Below are 19,499 nucleotides of genomic sequence, written 5' to 3'. Positions count from 1 at the left end.
TTAAAGATACCAAAATGCAGGAAGAATATTACAAATGCAGCTGTAGGGTTTGTTTGGTTTTACTTACCTTAATATTTTGTCCCATTAGCTTCAGATTTTTTACTTTGAAGAAATAAAAGATTGCAAGGACATTTATTTTCCTCCACCCTGAGACGTAATTGTCATTCTAAACTTTTACTACTGTTAAAGTGCTTTTACTGGAAAATAATCTGTACTTGAGCTCCTTGTTTTTTAAAATTTTATAAATATGGCTGGGCATGGTGGCTCAAGCCTGTAATGCCAACGCTTTGGGAGGCCGAGGCGGGTGGATCACGAGGTCAGGAGATAGAGACCATCCTGACTAACACAGTGAAACCCCATCTCTACTAAAAATACAAACAGTTATTTTTGGGTGTGGTGGCATGCACTTGTAATACCAACTCCTCAGGAGGCTGAGTCAGGAGAATCACCTGAACATGGGAGGTAGAGGTTGCAGTGAGCCAAGATCATGCCACTGCACTTTAGCCTGGGTGACAGAGCAGACTCCATCTCAAAATAAAACCAAAAACTCATTTTTAACTGTTATCTCAATTGTGTCCCCTCACCCCCGTAATTATATATGCTGTAGTAGGAACCTCTCATATCTCAGAATGTGACTATTTCCAGATAGGGTCTTTAAAAAAGTGATTAAATTGAAATGAGGCTGTTAGGTTAGGCCCTAATCTAACCTGACTGGTGTCCTCATAAGCAAAGGAAATTAGAGTGCAGTGGCTCCCGCCTGTAATGTCATCACTTTGGAAGGCTGAGGCAGGAGAATTGCTTGAGACCACAAGTTCAAGACTAGCATGGGCAACACAGGGAGACCCTATCTCTACAAAAAATTTGAAAAATTAGCCAGGGGTGGTGGCATGCACCTGTAGTCCCAGCTACTCAGGAGGCTGAGGCAAGAGGATTGCTTGAGCCCAGGTGTTCTAAGTTACAGTGAGCTGTGATCCTGCCACTGCACTCCAGCGTAGGTGACAGAGTGAGACTTTGCCTCTAAAAAATCAAAGGAAAGGAAGTTTGGACACAGAAAGAGACACCAAGGATGTACACATACAGTGGAAAGACCATGTGCGGATACATCAAGGCGGCAGGGCTGTCTGCCAGCCAAGGAGAAAGGCCTAAACAAAAACCAAACCTGCAACACATTGTATTATTCAATTTTCATGCTGCTGATAAAGACATACCCAACACTGGGCAATTTACAAAAGAAAGAGGTTTATGGACTTACAGTTCCACATGGCTGGGAGGCCTCACAATCATGGCAGAAGGCAAGGAGAAGCAAGTCACATATTACCTGGATGACAGCAGGCAAAAAAAAAAAAAAAAAAGGCTTGTGAAAGGAAACTCTCATTTATAAAACCATAAGATCTTGTGACAACCATTCATTATCATGAGAACAGCACAGGAAAGACCCCCATGATTCAGTCATCTCCCACCAGCTCCCTCCCACAACGTGTGGGAATTATGGGAGGTACGAGATGAGATTTGGGTGAGGACACAGAGCCGAACTATATCATTCTGCCCCTGGAACCTCCCAAATCTCATATCTTCACATTTAAAAACTAATTATGCTTTTCCAACAGTCCCCCAAAGTCTCAACTCATTTCAGCATTAACTCAAAAGTCCACAGTCCAAAGTCTTATCAGAGGCAAAGAGAGTCCCTTCCACCTGTGAGCTTGAAAATCAGAAGCAAGTTACTTTCCAGATACAATGGGGGTACAGACATTGAGTGAATACAGCCATTCCAAATGGGAGAAATTGGCCAAAACAATGGGGCTATGGGCCCCATGCAAGTCCAAAATCCAGAGGGGCAGTCAAATCTTAAAGCTTCAAAATTATCTCCTTTGACTTTATGTCTCACATCCAGGTCACACTGATGCAAGAGGTAGGTTTCAATAGTCTTGGGCAGCTCTGCCCCTGTGGCTTTACAGCGTACAACCTCCCTCCCGGCTGCCTTCACAGACTGGCTTTGAGTGTTTATGACTTTTTCAGGCACAAGGTGCAAGCTGTCAATGGATCTACCATTCTGGGGTCTGGAGAACAGTGACCCTCTTCTCACAACTCCACTAGGAGGTGCCCCAGTAAGGACTGTGTTGGGGCTGGGGCTCCAACCCCACATTTCCCTTCTGCACTGCCCTAGCAGGGGTTCTCCTTGAGGACTTGCCCCTGCAGTAAACTTCTGCCTGGGCATCCAGGTGTTTCCATACAGCCTCTGAAATCTGGGCAGTGGGTCTCAAACCTCAGTTCTTAACTTCTGTGCACTTGCAGGCTCAACACCATGTGGAAGCTGCCAAGGCTTGAGGCTTGCACACTCTGAAGCCACAGTCCAAGTTCTACATTGGCCCCTTTTAGCCATGGCTGGAGTGGCTGGGACACAGGGCACCAAGTCCCCAGGCTGCACACAGCATGGGGATACTGGGCCTGGGCAACGAAACCACTTTTTCCTCCTAGGCCCCCGGTTCTGTGGAGAGGCTGCTGCAAAGGTCTCTGACATGCCCTGGAGACACTCTCTCCAGTGTCTTGGTGATTAACATTCAGCTCTTCATTACTTATGCAAATTTCTGCAGCTGGCTTAAATTTCTCCTCAGAAAATGGATTTTCTTTTCTATTGCATTGTCAGGCTGCAAATTTTCCAAACTTTTATGCTGTTTCCCTTATGAAACTGAATGACTTTAACAGCACCCAAGTCACCTCTTGTACGCTTTGCTGCTTAGAAATTTCTTCCACCAGTTACCCTAAATCATCTCTCTTGAGTTAAAAGGTTCACAAATCTCTAGGGCAGGGGAAAAATGCTGCCAGTCTCTTTGCTGAAACATAACAAGAGTTACCTTTGCTCCAGTTCCCAACAAGTTTCCCATCTCCATCTGAGACCACCTCAGCCTGGATTTCATTGTCCATATTATTATCAGCAGTTTGGTCAAAGTCATTCAACAAGTTTCTAGGGAGTTTCAAAGTTTCCCATATTTTCTCTTTTCTTCTTAGCCCTCCAAACTGTTCTCATCTCTGCCTGCTACCCAGTTTCAAAGTTGCTTCCGCATTTTTGGGCATCTTTTCAGCAGTGCCCCACTCTACTGGTACCAATTTACTGTATGAGTCTGTTTTCACACTGCTGATAAAGACTTACCCAACACTGGGCAATTTACAAATGGAACAGGTTTATTAGGCTCACAGTTCCACATGGCTGGGGAGACCTCACAATCATGGCAGAAGGCAAGAAGGAGCAAGTCATATGTTATGTGGATGGCAGCAGCCAAGAAAAAAAAAAAAAAAAAAAGAATTGTGCAGGGAAACTGCTGTTTTTAAAGTCATCATATCTCTGGAGACTCATTCACTATCACGAGAAAAACACGGGAAAGACCCACCCCCATGATTCAATCATCTTTCACCAGGTCCCTCCCACAACACGTGGAAATCATGGGAGCTACAAGATGAGATTTGGGGGAAAACAGAGTCAAACTCTATCACACATTGACCTTGTACTTCTAGCACACGAAACTATGAGAAAATAAATTTCTGTTGTTTAAACCATTCAATCCATCGTACTTTGTTATGGCAGTCCTCGCAAACTAATAAAATCATGTTCAAATCATTCAGCAACTTGTTTTTATTTTTTTCTATGTTGATACATTTTGCTGTGCTTCACTTAACCATTGCACAGGATTCCACTGTATGCATATGCCACAACTGATTTATCCATTCCCTCTCTGATGGACATTTAGGTCTGTCAAAATTTTCTGCTAAAATAAGCAATGTCAAATGGAACATGATCTACATGTTTCTGTGTGCACACTGAGAGTGTTACTCTACCTATACAGCTATATCCGAAAGCATGTTTCTCCAATTTATAAGATGTAGCTACATGCTAGTTTAACATCTTGTCAGATTGTCAAATTGTTATCACATGTGGTTAAAACAAGAACTCTGCAATATATTGTATTTTCTTCTTTACATTCTCATCAACACTTGGTATTGTTAGACTTATAAATTATTTTCTAGTCTATGTGTAAATATCTCAATATTTTACTTTGTGTTTCTTCAAGTACAATTACGTTTGGTCATCTTTTTATGTTTAGTAAACATTTTAGGCCTGGTGCAGTGGCTCACACCTGTAATCCCAGCATTTTGAGAGGCTGAGGTGAGAGAATTGCTTGAGCTCATGAGTTCAAGACTAGCCTGGACAACATAGTGAGACCTTGTCTCTACCACCACTACCGCAAACAACAACAACAACAAAACTTGAGCGTCTCCTTTCCAAAAGCCCCTAATTATAACATTTACTCATTTTTAACTGAATTTATTTACCTCTTTCTTAGTGATTTGTATGATTTATTTATGCAGTCTAGTAATTGATCTTCTGTAGTTATGCACAATTGGAAAAAAGTTCTTAAAGTCTACGGCTTATTTTTAACTTTATGGTGTTTCTAATTTGGGGGCAGTGCAATGCATTGAAAATTGTTTACAGCTTGTATTATTTTATGTCTTGTTTTGGAAGTTTTTTCTTATATAGGCATACCTCATTTTATTGCATGTCACTTTATTTTGCTATGCAGATATTGCACTTCTATTACAAACTACATTGAGCAACTTTATTGGCACCATTTTTCCAATAGCATGTGCTTGCTTCATGTCTGTGTGTCACACTTTGGCAATTTTTACAATATATCAAACATTTTTATTATCATTATATGTGTTAAGGTGATCTGTGATCATTGATGTTTGATCTTTGTGATTTTTGATGTTACTATCAAAATTGTTTTGGGATGCCATGAACCCCAGCCATATAAGATGGTGAACTTAATTGACAAATATTGTGTGTGTTTTGACTGCTCTACCAACTGGCCTTTCCCCATCTCGCTCCTTCTTAGACCTCTCCATTTCCTGAGACACAACAATATTGAAATTAGGTCAATTAATAACCCCACAATGGCCTCTGAGTGTTCAAGTGAAAAGAAAACTCACATGTCTCAAATGTTCTTAAATCAAAATCTAGAAAGGACTAAGCTTTGTAAAGAAGGTATGTTGAACGCCAAGGCAGACGAAAAGCTAGACCTCTTATGCCAGATAGCCAAGTTGTAAATACAAAGGAAAAGTTCTTGAAGGAAAGTAAAAGTTCTACTCCAGTGAACACACACATTATAGGAAAGGAGAACAGCCTTCTGACAGATACGAGAATATGAGAGGTCCTCACAGAAACTCAGACCAGCCTCAGCCCTTCCTTAAACCAAAGTCGAATCCAGAGCAATTCCCTAACTCTCTTCAATTCTTTGAAGGCTGAAAGAGGCGAGGAAGTTATAGAAGGAAAGTTTGAAGGTAGTAAAGGTTGGTTTATGAGGTTTGAGAAAACTACAAGGGAAGGAACAAGTTCTGATGTAGAAGCTGCTGCAAGTTATCCAGAAGATCCAGCTAAGATAACTGATGAAGGTGGCTACACTAAAGAACAAGATTTTCAGTGAAGACGACATGGCCTTATATTGGAAGAAAATGTCATCTAAGACTTCTATAGTTATAGAGGAGAAATCAATGCCTGGTTTCAAACCTTCAAAGGACAGGCTGACTCTCTTGTTAGGGGCTAATGCAGCTGGTGACATTCAGTGGAACCCAATATTCATTTACCATTCTGAAAATCCTAGGACCCTTAAGAATTACGCCAAGTCTACTCTGCCTATGCTTTGTAAATAGAACAACAAAGCCTGGATGACAGCACATCTATTTGCAGCGTGGTTTACCGAATACTTTAAGCCCACTATTTAGATCTACTGCTCAGACAAAAATATTTCTTTTTAAATATTATTGCTCATCAAGAATTCACCTTGTCATCCAAGAGCTCTGAGAGAGATGCACAAGGAGATTAATGTTGTTTTTATCCCTGCTAATGCAACATCTATTCTGCAGTCTGAGAATCAAGGAGTAATTTCAACTTGCAAGCCTTATTATTTAAGTAATAAAGTTGGTAAGGCTATAACTGTCACAGATAATGATTCCTCTGATGGATCTGAAAAGGATTCACTATGCTAGATATCATAAAGAACATTCATGACTCATTGAAGGAGGTCAAAATATGAACTATAAACAAGTTCGAAAGAAGTTGATTTTAATTTTCATGGATGGCTTTGAGGGGCTCAAGACTTCAGTGGAGGAAGTCTCTGCAGATGTGGTGGAAAGAGCAAGAGAACTGGCATTGGAAGTGGAATCTGATGATGTGACTGAATTAATGATAATCACCTTATGATAAAACTTTAGCAAATGAGGAGTTGCTTCATGTGAATCAGCAGAGAAAGTGGTTTCTTGAGACGGAATTTACTCCTGGGTGAAGATGCTGTGAACATTGTTGAAATGACAACAAAGGATTTAGGATATTGCATAAACTTAGTTGATAAAGCCGTGGCAGGCTTTGAGAGAACTGACTTCAATGTTGAAAGAAGTTCTACTGTGGATAAAATGCTCCCAAACAGCATGAAAGCTTCAGAGAAATATTTTGTGAAAGGAAGAGTCAATTTATATGGCAACCTTCATTGTTATTTATTTTAAGAAATTGCCACAGCCACCTCAACCTTCAGCAACCACCTCCCTGATCAGTCAGCAGCCATCAAACATTGAGGTAAGACCCTCCACCAGCAAAGATTATGACTCACTGAAGGTTCAGATGATTTTTAGCACTTTTAGCAACAAAGCATTTTTAATTAAGATATATACATACATTTTCATTTCACACATTATATTGCACACTTAATAAATTACAATATAGTGTAAACACAATTTCTATATGCACTGCAAAATCAAAAAATTCATGTGATTTATTTTAAATGATATACTCTTTATTGTTGTAATCTGAATCCAAATCCACATATCTGTGAGATATACCTGTATACAACACAGTACAGTGTACTCCTGAGCAACTTAGGGGTTAGATGAACTCACAAATCAAAATCTGTATATAACAGGTCGGGCGAGGTAGCTCACACCTGTAATCCCAGAACTTTGGGAGGCCAAGGCGGATGGATCACGAGGTCTGGAAATGGAGACCATCCTGGCTAACACGGTGAAACCCTGTCTCTACTAAAAAGAGACAGGGCGGGCACCTGTAGTCCCAGCTACTCGGGAGGCTGAGGCAGGAGAATGGCGTGAACCCAGGAGGCGGAGCTTGCAGTGAGCTGAGATCGCGCCACTACACTCCAGCCTGGGGGAAAAAAAAAGACTCTGTCTCAAAAAAAAAAAAAAAAAAAAAAAAAAAAAAAATCTGTGTATAACATTCGACTCCCCCACAACTTAACTACTAATAGGCTACTGTTGACCAGAAGATTTACAGATAACGTGAACAGTCAGTTCACACATATTTTATTTTATTTTTTTCTGATATGTACTCTTTTCTTATATGTATTATTATATGTATTTTTGTTATCAGAATGTTTTACCATGTTCTCACATAAAGTAAACTGGAGAAAAGGAAATGTTATTAAGAAAACCATAAGAAAGATAATATATTATATATGTATATATTTATTATTCACTAAGTGAAAGTTGATCATCGTGAGGATCTTCATCCTCATTGTTTTCATACTGAGTAGGCTGAGGAGGAGGAAGAAGAGCAGAGATTGGTCTTCTTATCTCAGGGCCATGGTTACCCTGCAGGTTTTTTCAAATTGTTGTAAATTTCCAAAAAAACTTTTGGTTTATTTATTTGAAAAAATCCATGCATAACTCTGGTTTCTCTTCAGATCATATAAATCTTTTGCCTTTTACTAAAGATTTCTGTGGGGAGGAACAGTTATGGGTCTTTATCCAATTTTTGAGACCTCGTGTTTCACGAGGATAAATTATGAATGTTAAAAATTAGACCAGCCTGTCCTACATGATGAAACCCCATCTCTACTAAAAATACAAAAAACTAGCCAGGCGTGGTGGTGGGTGCCTCAGGAGGCTGAGGGAGGAGAATCACTTGAGCCCAGGAGGTGGAGGTTGCAGTGAGCCAAGATGGCACCACTGCACTCCAGCCTGGGCAACAGAGCGAGACTCTGTCTCAAAAATAATAATAATAATAGTAATAATTTAAAAAACTCCATGTATACATGAACCTACAGAGTTGTAATTTCTGTTGTTTGATGGTTAACTGTAGTGTTAACTATAGCCACCATATTAAATATTAGATCCTCAGAAACTGAAAGTATGGACTCTTTGACTAACATCTCCTAATCTTCCCCATGCACCAACCATTAGTAACCATCATTTTACTTTGTTTCTGTGAGTTTTACTTTTTTTATATATTAATATTCCACATATAAATGATGTCATAGTTTTTCTTTCTCTTTTCAGGTTGTTTTACTTAGCATAATTCTTTCCAGGCTTATCCACGTTGTTGCAAATGGCAGCATGGATGAACCTTTTTGAATAATATTTTACTGTGTCATTATACTATATTTAAAAGTTCATTTGTGGATGGACACTTAGATCGTTCCTATATCTTGTCTATTGTGAACAATGCTACAATGAACATGGGTATGTGCAGATATCTCTTCAAAATAGTAACTTAATTCCTTTAGATCTATACCCAGAAGTGAAACTCTTGGATCATCTGGTAGCTCTATGTTTAAATTTTTTGAGGAACTTCATATTGTTTTCCATAATGGCTATACCAATTTACATTGTCACCAATAGTGTACAAGGGTTTCCTTTTTCCATATCTTCAACAACACTAGTTATTTCTTGTCATGAGACTGATTTTTATAATGCCCCTCAAAGTAGTATAATAGCATAATGCTTAAGTAAAATTAAAAAAAAAAAATCTATGAGGGGCTAGGCAACGAGATGCAGATTCACAACTCTGTAATAATCTTGCTTAAGCCAAGGAGAAATTTAGAAATATTTTTCAAACTGTGATTGACACCCATGGGTAAGTCATAAAGTCAGTTTGGTGAGTCACAACCATTATTTTTGAAATGAAAGAAATAAAAGAGAATGGATTAGAATAGAATATCAATTCTTATGGCATTAATTATATTTTCTTGAAATGTGTATGTGCATGCATGTGTACATGTGTGCATATGTACTCACACATGATCATGGTGTAAGTTTTTTCTTCTTGTGATTTACAAAATGTTTTGTATACTTTTTATTTTTGCACACCAGAGTAGCTACATATACAAAAACTTGTGAAAGACACTGAATTTAGAGCGGGAGGGAAGAATGGACAGTGTGTTTCTCTAGGCACAAATATTTAGAAAGGAGAGGAGGATTTGAGTTTATAGTATATCAATAATATCTGACATTTATCAATACATTTTATCTGAATCAGCCCTGTGTTCTGCATTTTACATGAAAGACCTAATTTAATTTTTATAACAGTACCATGAGATAGGGCTATTAATGATAAATATTTTACGAGGAGAAAACTAAGAATTAGAGAAACCCAATAACTTGCCAAAGATGTCAAACTTTGCATTGGGAAGAGACAAAACTCAAGCCTGGGAATGCTTACTTCTGAACCTGTGCCTTGACCCATTATGCTATAGGATTTTTAGAGCAAACATCCTGTATGGTGAGTTATGGACCAGTTTATAAGCTTTAACTGTTGCTTAGACTAGTGGTTCAATGCCCTTGCTGTTTTTGCCCTGCAGTTTCTCAGAACATGCCTTTCCAGGTACAGTGCACAACATTCACTTCATGTTTGAACTACTAGAAGCTTCTTTTATCAAGCCTCTTGCGCTCCTCTGATCTAGCCCAAATGTAACAACAGGGCATCTTCCTCTAGAGTCTTTGAATTGTTGTCACTCTCTAGTAATAGCTTTACATTTCTTCATTGTTTATTTTAATCAAACCAAAATGCCTTAGGAAGTTATTTAATTTCCCTGAATGCAGTTTGCTATTCTGTAAATAAAAATAATGCTATTTCAGTGTTGAAATGGTCAAAAGAGATAATATGTGCACAACAATTTACACATTGCTTGAGAAATGACATGGATTCAATAAATGAGAATGATTTTTGTTAATATGATAGACTATAATGTGTATTTGATAATTATCAAATATTTTGAGTTATTAGTTTAATTTATTATTAACAAATATTTAGAGTTATTAGTTTGATTTATTAATTTAATTAAGCTTTCCCTCTACTAATTTCTCCTTCTTACCTCTTTTAGTTTTCATCTCCCATCTATTAGCTGTCCTCCAACTCTGAATTTATTATCCTTGACTTTGACCTTCCACATGTTTAATTCCTCTAGTCTGACATGTTCTCTTTATTGTGAGCTATGGTTCTTTTCATTCAAAACTCTACCTAGAACACATAGCCTTCACAAAAACTTTCAGTTAATGATAGTTTCTTCAGTAATTGTCACAATTCCACTGCATAGGCTGGTATATGTTTGTTCTTACCTCTAATTATAGCCACATATCCTGAAAGCCAAGGAAACACTCTATGTGGTATGTGGTGTCCCTTGAGTTTGTCCGGCTCTCCTATAGACATGAAGCTCCCAGAAAAGGGTCATGTTTATGAGTTAGTTACACGTTTTATGGAGGGATCTATATAGTTTTCTGAACAACAAAGCTACCCCTCATAATTGTCAAGCCCTTTGGTGTTTTGCAACGTTCCCTCTTGAGAAGGATACATGTGGTATCACAAAACCCCATTTCTCTTGCTGAGTCCCAATGAAGATGCTGATTTCATTTTCAGATGACATGTTCTTATATTCTTCCTTGAACCCCCTTACCATTTATACCATCCAAAAAATCATGCTAATGTCGCCTCCTCCAGCAAGGGAATGACATATACAATGACATGGTGTTTTTATTGATTGTATTGATATATAGTCTAATTTTTTTATTGGGCATTTTGTGATTATTTTAAGAAGCTATGCCAAAAGGTTGTGTGGGCAGCCTGAGTCTCAAGAGGCTTTAATGATAATATCTTGGCTCACGAAGAATATGATGTTTATTGACTCTTTCTCTAAGCAATAGAAGTCTTTATTGAACAGTGAATACTTTCACTGTTGCATTTCATATTTGTAGGATTAAAAAGGTTATATGCAAAATAAATCAGGCAATATCAGCTTGGCTCAGTCCCATTCCATAAACCTCAGCTCATGTAAAGCTACAAGATTGATTTCTCAATATTCAATTTCTCAGTGGAGCAAATAGTCAAGACATGCATTAGACTCTGCTCTTAAAAAAAGGCATTAGCATTTGCTCTTTCACGCATAATGATATTGGCTAGATCTTCAATTTGCTTCGCATTTTCCCCATCTTTTCCATGTCCCGCATTACCTCCAAAGTCAATAATGGTTTAGTGCGTGGAAGAGTCACAGCAGTATGAAATAGAACGTGAATATATTTGATTTAAAGAAAAAAAAAACAGTCCAAGTGTTTTGTAAACTATGAGGATTAATTCTACCACCTTTTCTCAGGCAACACTTGCATTGAGATCAGGGGAAAGTTGGCTCAACAAAAACCCCATCCAACCAACATGCAGAAGTAACTTTACCTATAATCCCGGTACTAACACTGAAATCTAGCTACTTCTGACTTGCATAAAGGCACATAGCAACACTTGCACAACAGATGAATGGAAGAAACTGAGTACTACTTTCAGAGCTTTCTCTGTATGCATTGTACTTGGGGTTATAGAGTGCCTAGGGATGTATATTCCTTCCCAGCATGACTTGAAATTGGAAATAAATATGCTGGAATGCAATTTGCTTGAGGCAAAATGTTATGTTAGAACACATTATTCTAGCAATATCATGTATATGTAGTTTATATGTAATATCTCTATTTTAGGTGCAGATTATTTGAATACAAGTTCAAAAGCAATACTTGTTTTGTGTTAAAGACTAAGAAACTGTGCAGTGTTCAATTCATCAGTAGTGAAATTATCAGTGGATACTGCACAGTTTCTTAGTCTTTAACACAAAATATTATATGTATTCTACCTAACATTAAATAGGTACTGTTGCCTTACAGTGAGAGAACACCTCAGGCGGGAAGAAACTAGTGATCACAGCTGTCTGTCTCTCCTCCAGGGGTTTCACCTCTTGTCTGTTTCAGCCTCAGCCTCATCAGCTGCTAGGGAAAAAGAACGGGAGGGAATGTTATCCAGCTGAGATGGCAGCTGCCACCACCCTGCCTGTGCCCTCCAGCTTTCTAATCACAAGGTGGAACATTTTCAAGGGGAAGTTTATTAGAAAAGTAAAAGGAAAACAAAACAAAGCCCCAAGTGAGAGGACAAACATAAAGAAACAGACACATTTTCAGATAATAGCTCGTTTAAGTTTTAAAGTTTACCCCAGACTGGCTGGCAGTGGCCTGGGCACAAGAAGCCAAGCTTCTATCTGCACTGAAGCTTTTGTCTGACCAAACTACACCGACTTAAGCTTTAAGTTCTTTTGTCTTGGTCTCAGTGTTAAACTGGAATGATTGCCGGGACCCATGGGGATTTTGAATATTCTCCATAAATTCAGAAAATTAATGCTATTCCTCCACTTGTTTCACTTTCTACATTCACTTCTAGCGGCTCCTGTGGGTCTTGGTTTGGAAAGGGAAGGGAACAGCACTTTCTGGCCCATAGTGCTTTCTTTAGCCTTCAGAAAATGGAATTCACTGTGATACCAGCCTTTATTTTGTGAGGTAATCCCAAAGTGTCTAAAATTCCTGCTTTGCTTTTGACCCATTTAGGATTTTCTGTCTGGTTCTTCGGGAACAAGTTCTTAATTCAATAGGTAAACTGGGTTTGATTCACAGCTTGTTTACTTTTCTCACCTGGACTTGTTAGCAGTCACCTGGTCTTGTTATTAAGAATCACATTCCCAGGCACTTTAAATAGTTAACATGTGCTTCTTATTTCAAACCCTGCACAGAGGGTTGGACCATCCATCAGGTCTTTACTCTTTCCTGAGAAATGCTTCTAGATGTGATCACTTTGGGAGATTTTTTTCATCCAACCCACTTAAACCTTCCTCCTGGATTTGACTCATTGTAGTTTAGAACGTTAAAAAACAAACAAAGAATTTCACTTTCAATTTTACTAACTGAGCCATATCACAGAATCTGGCCCTTCATTATGCAGTCTTTTGTTGTTCTTCAATTGTTTCAAAGTATGTAAATCTCATCTGTCCAAGTTGACAACTCTCTACCTTCTCAAGGACAAAGATTGTGTCTTCACTATGCTGCACAAATCTATCACAGTGCAAGGTCAACAGAAGAAAACAGTTGTTGAGATGACCCTCCAGCTGAATGAAATCAGCCTTCTAAACTTTTAAAAATAGAATGTTGACCTTGCCAACTGAGAATGTGGTAGCCAAAGCATATGGATCGTTCTTTCCTCAACAACAGAAAATAGCAGCACACCAGGCTCTTGTGACAATGTGTCCTTGAAGTGACTGCTATTTGGCTCCTTTCAGAACTCCAGTTGAGTGGTATGTTCATGGAAGGAAGTCTAAGGCAACCATTCTCAACACTGGACTTTATACCAGCTATTTCAGAATATACAGAGAACTTACTAAAATACAGATTCCAAGCTTATACTGGTTTATGAGAAAGTTTATTATCTTAACTTCTGTTTCTTCTAATGCAGACATTCTTAAGTTATGCAATAAATAGACTGCCCACTTTTTTATTGCTGGATGAGTGTCAGCATTGTGTGGTGGCTAGGAGCCTTGCCTCTGGAGGCTGTCCGTGGGCTTGCCTTCACCTTAATCACTTAAAGGTGTGTACATTTGATCAAGTTAGCCATTAAGCCTCAGTTTCCTCATTTCCATAAAGGGATATTAAGTGACTGGCTCTTATGGGTGCTGTGCAGGTAACACACACATTTACGAAACACACTTAACACTTCCTAGCTTATGGTGAGAATTACATAAATATCAGCTATTTTTACTACTTAAAATGACCCATTTTAGGAAGTACAAATAGCTAATATTTGTTTTCTATGACTCGTGCTTCTGCATATTCTGTAGACTGTTGAAATTACTGCATATTTCAAAGATAAAACTTTCTTAAAGTTTTATAAAAGTTGTGGTTTTGTTTCCATCTCTGGAAAACGTAGTAGGTAGTGGACATTTTAATTCATTGTGAAAAATATGGTAGGCTGTGTTTTATCAGATAACAAGAATTATATAACTTGATATTTTTCCTTTTTCATGCTTATCTGAAAGTTCCAAATTGAATTTAAAAATTACTCACTTAATCTATATTAATCGGGGAGGATGATATATTTCTCATTCACCAACATGAATTTATGTTTTCATTATTTTTAATACAATCTTATTCTCATTGGTCTCAACCTTTTTTGTTTTAAAGAAACAGGCTACTTTAAAAAAGTAAATAGTTATTGAATCTCCTCAGCTTGTCAGAAATTGTCAATTTAATTATTTTTAAAATTTTATTTTTGAAAAGGCAATCGATTCATGTGGTATAAAATGTGATACAATAAAATAACTGTCTCTCCATCCCTGCCACCATCTACTGAATCATAAATACTCATTTTTATTCATTTGTGTGTATACTTTCGACTTTGCTTGGTGCATATAAAAACAGACATGAATGCATATCATTTCATACATTTTACATAAAAAGTAGAATGTTCTGCATAATGATTTGCATCTCATTTTTTTAATCGGAAAGATTTTCTAGAGATCTTATATCAGTGGGTGAAATGCTGTTGCATTGATTTTTAAGCTACATATTATTTCATTATATGGATTTCCATATGTATTTAGCAACTCTGTTTAGTTTGTTTACAATCTTGTGTTATTATAAATAAGTGCAGTGAGTAACCTTATACATAAGTCTTTTTGTATATGCTTGTGTATCTGTAGGATACATTCTCTAAATTAAGATTACTTCATCAAAGAATATTGATTTGTAATTTTGATAAATATTATCAGAGAGTCTTCAATAAAAGAGCATATAAGAATATATGAGAATGTCTATTTCTACAAATTCATCAATACTGTTACCACATTTTTTGATTTTGCCAATTTGATAGGCTGAAGGAAGGTAAGATTTGTCATCTTCACATATTTAAATGTGATTTGTGTTTTCCCTTTATTAATTGCCTGTATATGTGGTCTTTGCTGATTTTTAAAAGGGTTGTAAGCCTTTTTTAATCAATGTCTTAGAGTCCTTTATTTATCCAAAAGATTAACATTTTATTTTCCCCTCCTGCCAGTTTGTCATTTTTTTTCTGTGTGTGAACTTTTTATTTTAAAATGTTGCCAAAGTTTGTTGTTACTGGCTACCATTCACGTAGGAATTGCTAAAATGAACTTAGCTAAAGGCAGTATTTTCTGGAGCAGCAAGTTTTTATCTAAGTTGCAGGAAGCCTCAGGCTTCCACAAGACATGTCTATGGAGTTTCTTGAAATACAGTATGGTTACAGGTGAAATGTTAAAAATGCATGTTTTCCATCTCCACCATGCCATGCCAGAAAGCTGTACCCAAGGATGGATGGCATGACAAGACATAAATATATGCAGAAATATATACAAGTTAAAAACTACCCATCTAGTAAATAAAGCTGTGAACTATGGGAAAATATTTTACATTTCTTGCATTTCCAATTTTCTACTTTTTGTCTCATTATTACCCTACGCCAGTAGATTACCCCCACCTTTTTTTTTTTTTTTTTAAGTATTTGAGCTTGCTTTTTTTTTTTTTTTCTTCAAAGGGAATTTCATGAGGAGCCCTGTAGTGGAGCTTCTGTGGCTGTAGTCCGCCTCCTTAAGAATGATGTAATGCCAACTCTTTCTTCCAGGAACTTAGCGTATTTCCAAATCTGTCTAACTTTGCTTAGTAGAAATGACTTTCTTATGTATAATGTCAGTCAAACATCTTGCATAATTATCTTCTTAATGTACTTTTTATTGAAATGGAAATAATGTCTCTATAGTAATCAGATTCATAAAATTTCTAGCAATTTGGAGGTAGGGGAGTACCTTTAAGACTACTAGATAAAGCTTGCACCAGTGGAGGAATTGCTTCTCCGGTATTTCTAGCCCAGCATCACACGGTTTAATCATACATGGTCTAATTTGTGGCTGCCCCCACAAACAGCTGCTTTCATTTTGCTCCAAGTCTTATGATTTGAAAGTTTCATCTTATGTTAAAACTTCTTGTGCTTTCCACCCACTGATCCAACCTTGGTTCTCTAGAGCATCACAGAATAAAATTCACTTTTCTTCAATAAGCACAATTATTTAAAGACAGATATCACATCCCCTTCTTTATTCTATTTTGCAATTTCAGTTCTCTCAGTTAACTTTTGTTGCCCCTTCCACTATATCTCAAATCAAAGAAATGGTAATAAAATCCTGACTGCTAACCTGTAGGCTCATTCCTGTGTGTCAGTGGTTGCTTTAAAAGTGGCAGTGCCAAAGGAACACAGTACTGCATGTGGGGACTGGCCGGTATATAGAACATAAGACTGGGCAATCCATGTAATCTAAATAGTACTTTTTCTGTTCTTTTCCTATTTTGCTTTTTGTGAGTCTTCAATTTGCCTTAAAATCTGAATCATCAAAATTTGTCATGGAATAGTGCATGAAGTTTTCTCTATACAGACTTAGGGGACCCCAGCATTTGAAGCTAGAAGAGTATCTAGTGATCATTTAGTCTGACTGGTTCATTTACAGATGTAGGGAAATTTAACAAGATATGCCGAGTGGGAGAGCTTTCTGAAAAATTCACATCTTCTTTAAGGGATGTACACAATGGGACATTCAGAAGGCCTGTAGCCATATGTCATTTAATACTCTCTATAATAACCCAGTTTCCCTAGTGCCATATGTGGTAGGCAGAACAATGACTCTCCAACGATGTGCATGTCCCATACCCTAGAATTCATAAACATGTTACCTTAGATGGCAAAAGAGATTTTGCAGATGTGATTATGGTTCAAACCCCCCTGGGTTATTCTGGTAGGCCTGATCTAATTACACGCATCTCTAAAAGTAGAACATTTTTTTCTGGATGCAGTCACAGAAAGATGTGACAAAGGAAGAAAGACCAGAGATAGGCAACATCACCGGTCTTGAAGGTGCAGCAAGGAGCCAAGAGCCAAGGAGTGAGGACAACATTCTCCTCCAGAGTTTCCAGAAAGAAATGCAGCTTAGTCAATACCTTGAGTGTAGCGTAGTGATGTCCCATATTAGATTTCTGCCCTACAGAACACTAACACAATGTGTATTGTTTTAAGCTACTAAGTTTCTGGTAACTTGTTAGCAGAATAGAAGTTGCAGCAATAGAAAACATACACCAGACAAGCCCAAACAGTAAGCCAAATGCATTCGCAGCTTTTTGGGCCCCAAACATTAAAAATATGCAACATGTGCAAGTATTGTGGAGCCAAATTTCCCTTGTTTGATAGCCATATCCTCATAATGAGCTAGGCCCTTTTAGAAATTGCATTAATAACTCAGGGTACCATTTAGTCATTATTGCTTCGGTGTGTTAGCTCTTATCCTGATGATGATGGCCTAAAACTCCTAAGTCACTCCCAGAGAATTACTCCTGTACTGGGGAAAGTATCAATTTAGATTAATCTTTCATATTATCACTTTTAGAAAGCATGTTTGTAGAGCATTTTGGAACCGTCTCTGCTTTACACCTGGGTTCACATGGCACTCGTTTCTATAATAAAGGCCAATTTATACTAAATATGTTTCTAAACCAAGTTTGAGTTTTATTAATTTACTAAGTGCTTGGAGAAAGCACAATTTTCCCTAAGAAGCTGAAAGCAATGGAGACTGCTTCAAGGCCTTTTTCCAAATATGTAGTTTCACAAATGCACTGCCACCTGGGTATTCCTTCATGGGTTGGAGCAGAGATACGGTTGTATTTCATGGCCTTAAACAGTCTTTCAAAGAACAAATAATCCTTACTAGTTATTATTTTGTGCTAAGTAATGGACGTAATTACTGAAAATATATTTCCACATCTAATCATCAAAACTCTATGACGACAGTATTCATAAGCCCTATTTCAGATGAGTAAAGAAATTTGGTGAGAGTAAGTCAAATATTAAAGTGCACATAATTCATAATTGCTGAAATGAGACTCCCACGATGACTGCTCTTACCCCAAAGCCTGTGCTTTATCTATTTCTACATGTTGCCTATTCATTTCTTCATTCTGCAGTCTCTAGAATGTGATAGGAACTCTGCAAATTTTATTATGTGGATAATGAGGGAATGAATGAATAAAGCCTGGAGAGAGGTAATAGAGAACTTGTGCTTATATCTTTGCAATAGTATTAGGGATTTTTATAGATATTTATAGGGATTTTTATAGTTATTTATAGATATTTTTAGAAAGTCATTATGAAGATCTACTTAAGCTAAAAAATTTGAAGCAAAAAAAGAAACCTTAAAAAATATATGTAATGTTTTATATGTGCATTTTACCCTCTTTCTTCCAATGGTGTAAACACACACACACTACTGTGGTTACTGGATTTGTTTTCAAGTACAGTGCATGCCTCTGTAAGATGGGCAATTCCTTGGCCTCGCCCAGAATATGTAAATACAACGATTCCTGGGCAGAACAAGGAGACAAGATGAATGTTATACACTGGTTAGGCTTTAATGTTAACTTTAGAGCAGCCTTTGACACAATGCTGAAATATTAAACTGTTGTAAATTTTGTGACAGGTAGGCTTTGAAAAAGTTAAAGAAAAAAAGTCACTGAATTGAACTTTCTTAATGTGGTTTTCAATTTTTTTTTTCTTTTTTTAATCAGCTGAACTCTTTTTTAAAAGAAAAAAAAATAGAACCTAGTATATAAAACAGTTATGAGGATGAGGTGCTTTGAATTAAGTGGGGATAAGGGAGCCAGAGCCTCCCCCGCTCAACTCCAATTCCCAAGTCACCTCCTTTTGAAATTCTAGTGCTCCGGAAAGCTCAGTGTAGAAATTACTGTATTAATGATTCTACCTTTTGCAGAGTTCTTCAAATTACAGTAAACAGAGAATGTTGTGTAGGATTTACTGTTACATGACCTTTATCATTTGACTCATAAATGTCTATTTTATCATTGGAAATACTTGATATTTCCAAGGTCATTCATTTCTTGAAAATACACGTATTTTATTTCCTGAAGATCCTAGAAATCAAAATGAAATGACTGCTTTCAGTTAGCTTTAGTGCACATGGAGATTTTTATGGATATGGATTCTATTTCGTATGTGACATGTCAGATACTAGGCATGGAACACACAGGAAAGGGATCCTATTGTTTTGTCTTGTAAACAAGAATTTCTCAATACAGATTTGTTGGATAGATGGTTGAAGTGAATTCATTGCTCTATGGTGAAAATCATCAAGTATGAAGTTCAAAGATGAACAAATATCTTTTTAAGATAATTATCATTGACACGCTTTTCTGCCCCTTCATTATTTGTTCAATATTGAATTAAAGTAATAGGGCTTAGGGCAGATTTTTAGCTACAGCTTTTAGGGGTTTCAGCTAAATACTAGAAAATATAAGACACT

At 37.2% G+C, this 19,499-nt stretch overlaps 1 non-coding gene across 1 annotated transcript; it reads left to right on the top strand.

The window, feature by feature from the left end:
- The first annotated feature begins 7,719 nt into the window (after positions 1-7,719).
- On the top strand, positions 7,720-7,834 carry LOC111545319. Its single transcript, XR_002732395.1, has one exon. It is a non-coding gene; the product is annotated as a U5 spliceosomal RNA (small nuclear RNA).
- The last annotated feature ends 11,665 nt before the right edge of the window (positions 7,835-19,499 follow it).

Source organism: Piliocolobus tephrosceles, chromosome 2 (assembly GCF_002776525.5).
Source record: "Piliocolobus tephrosceles isolate RC106 chromosome 2, ASM277652v3, whole genome shotgun sequence".
In the NCBI taxonomy this organism is placed as follows: Eukaryota; Metazoa; Chordata; class Mammalia; order Primates; family Cercopithecidae; genus Piliocolobus; species Piliocolobus tephrosceles.
This window is presented reverse-complemented; position numbering and strand designations above follow the sequence as displayed.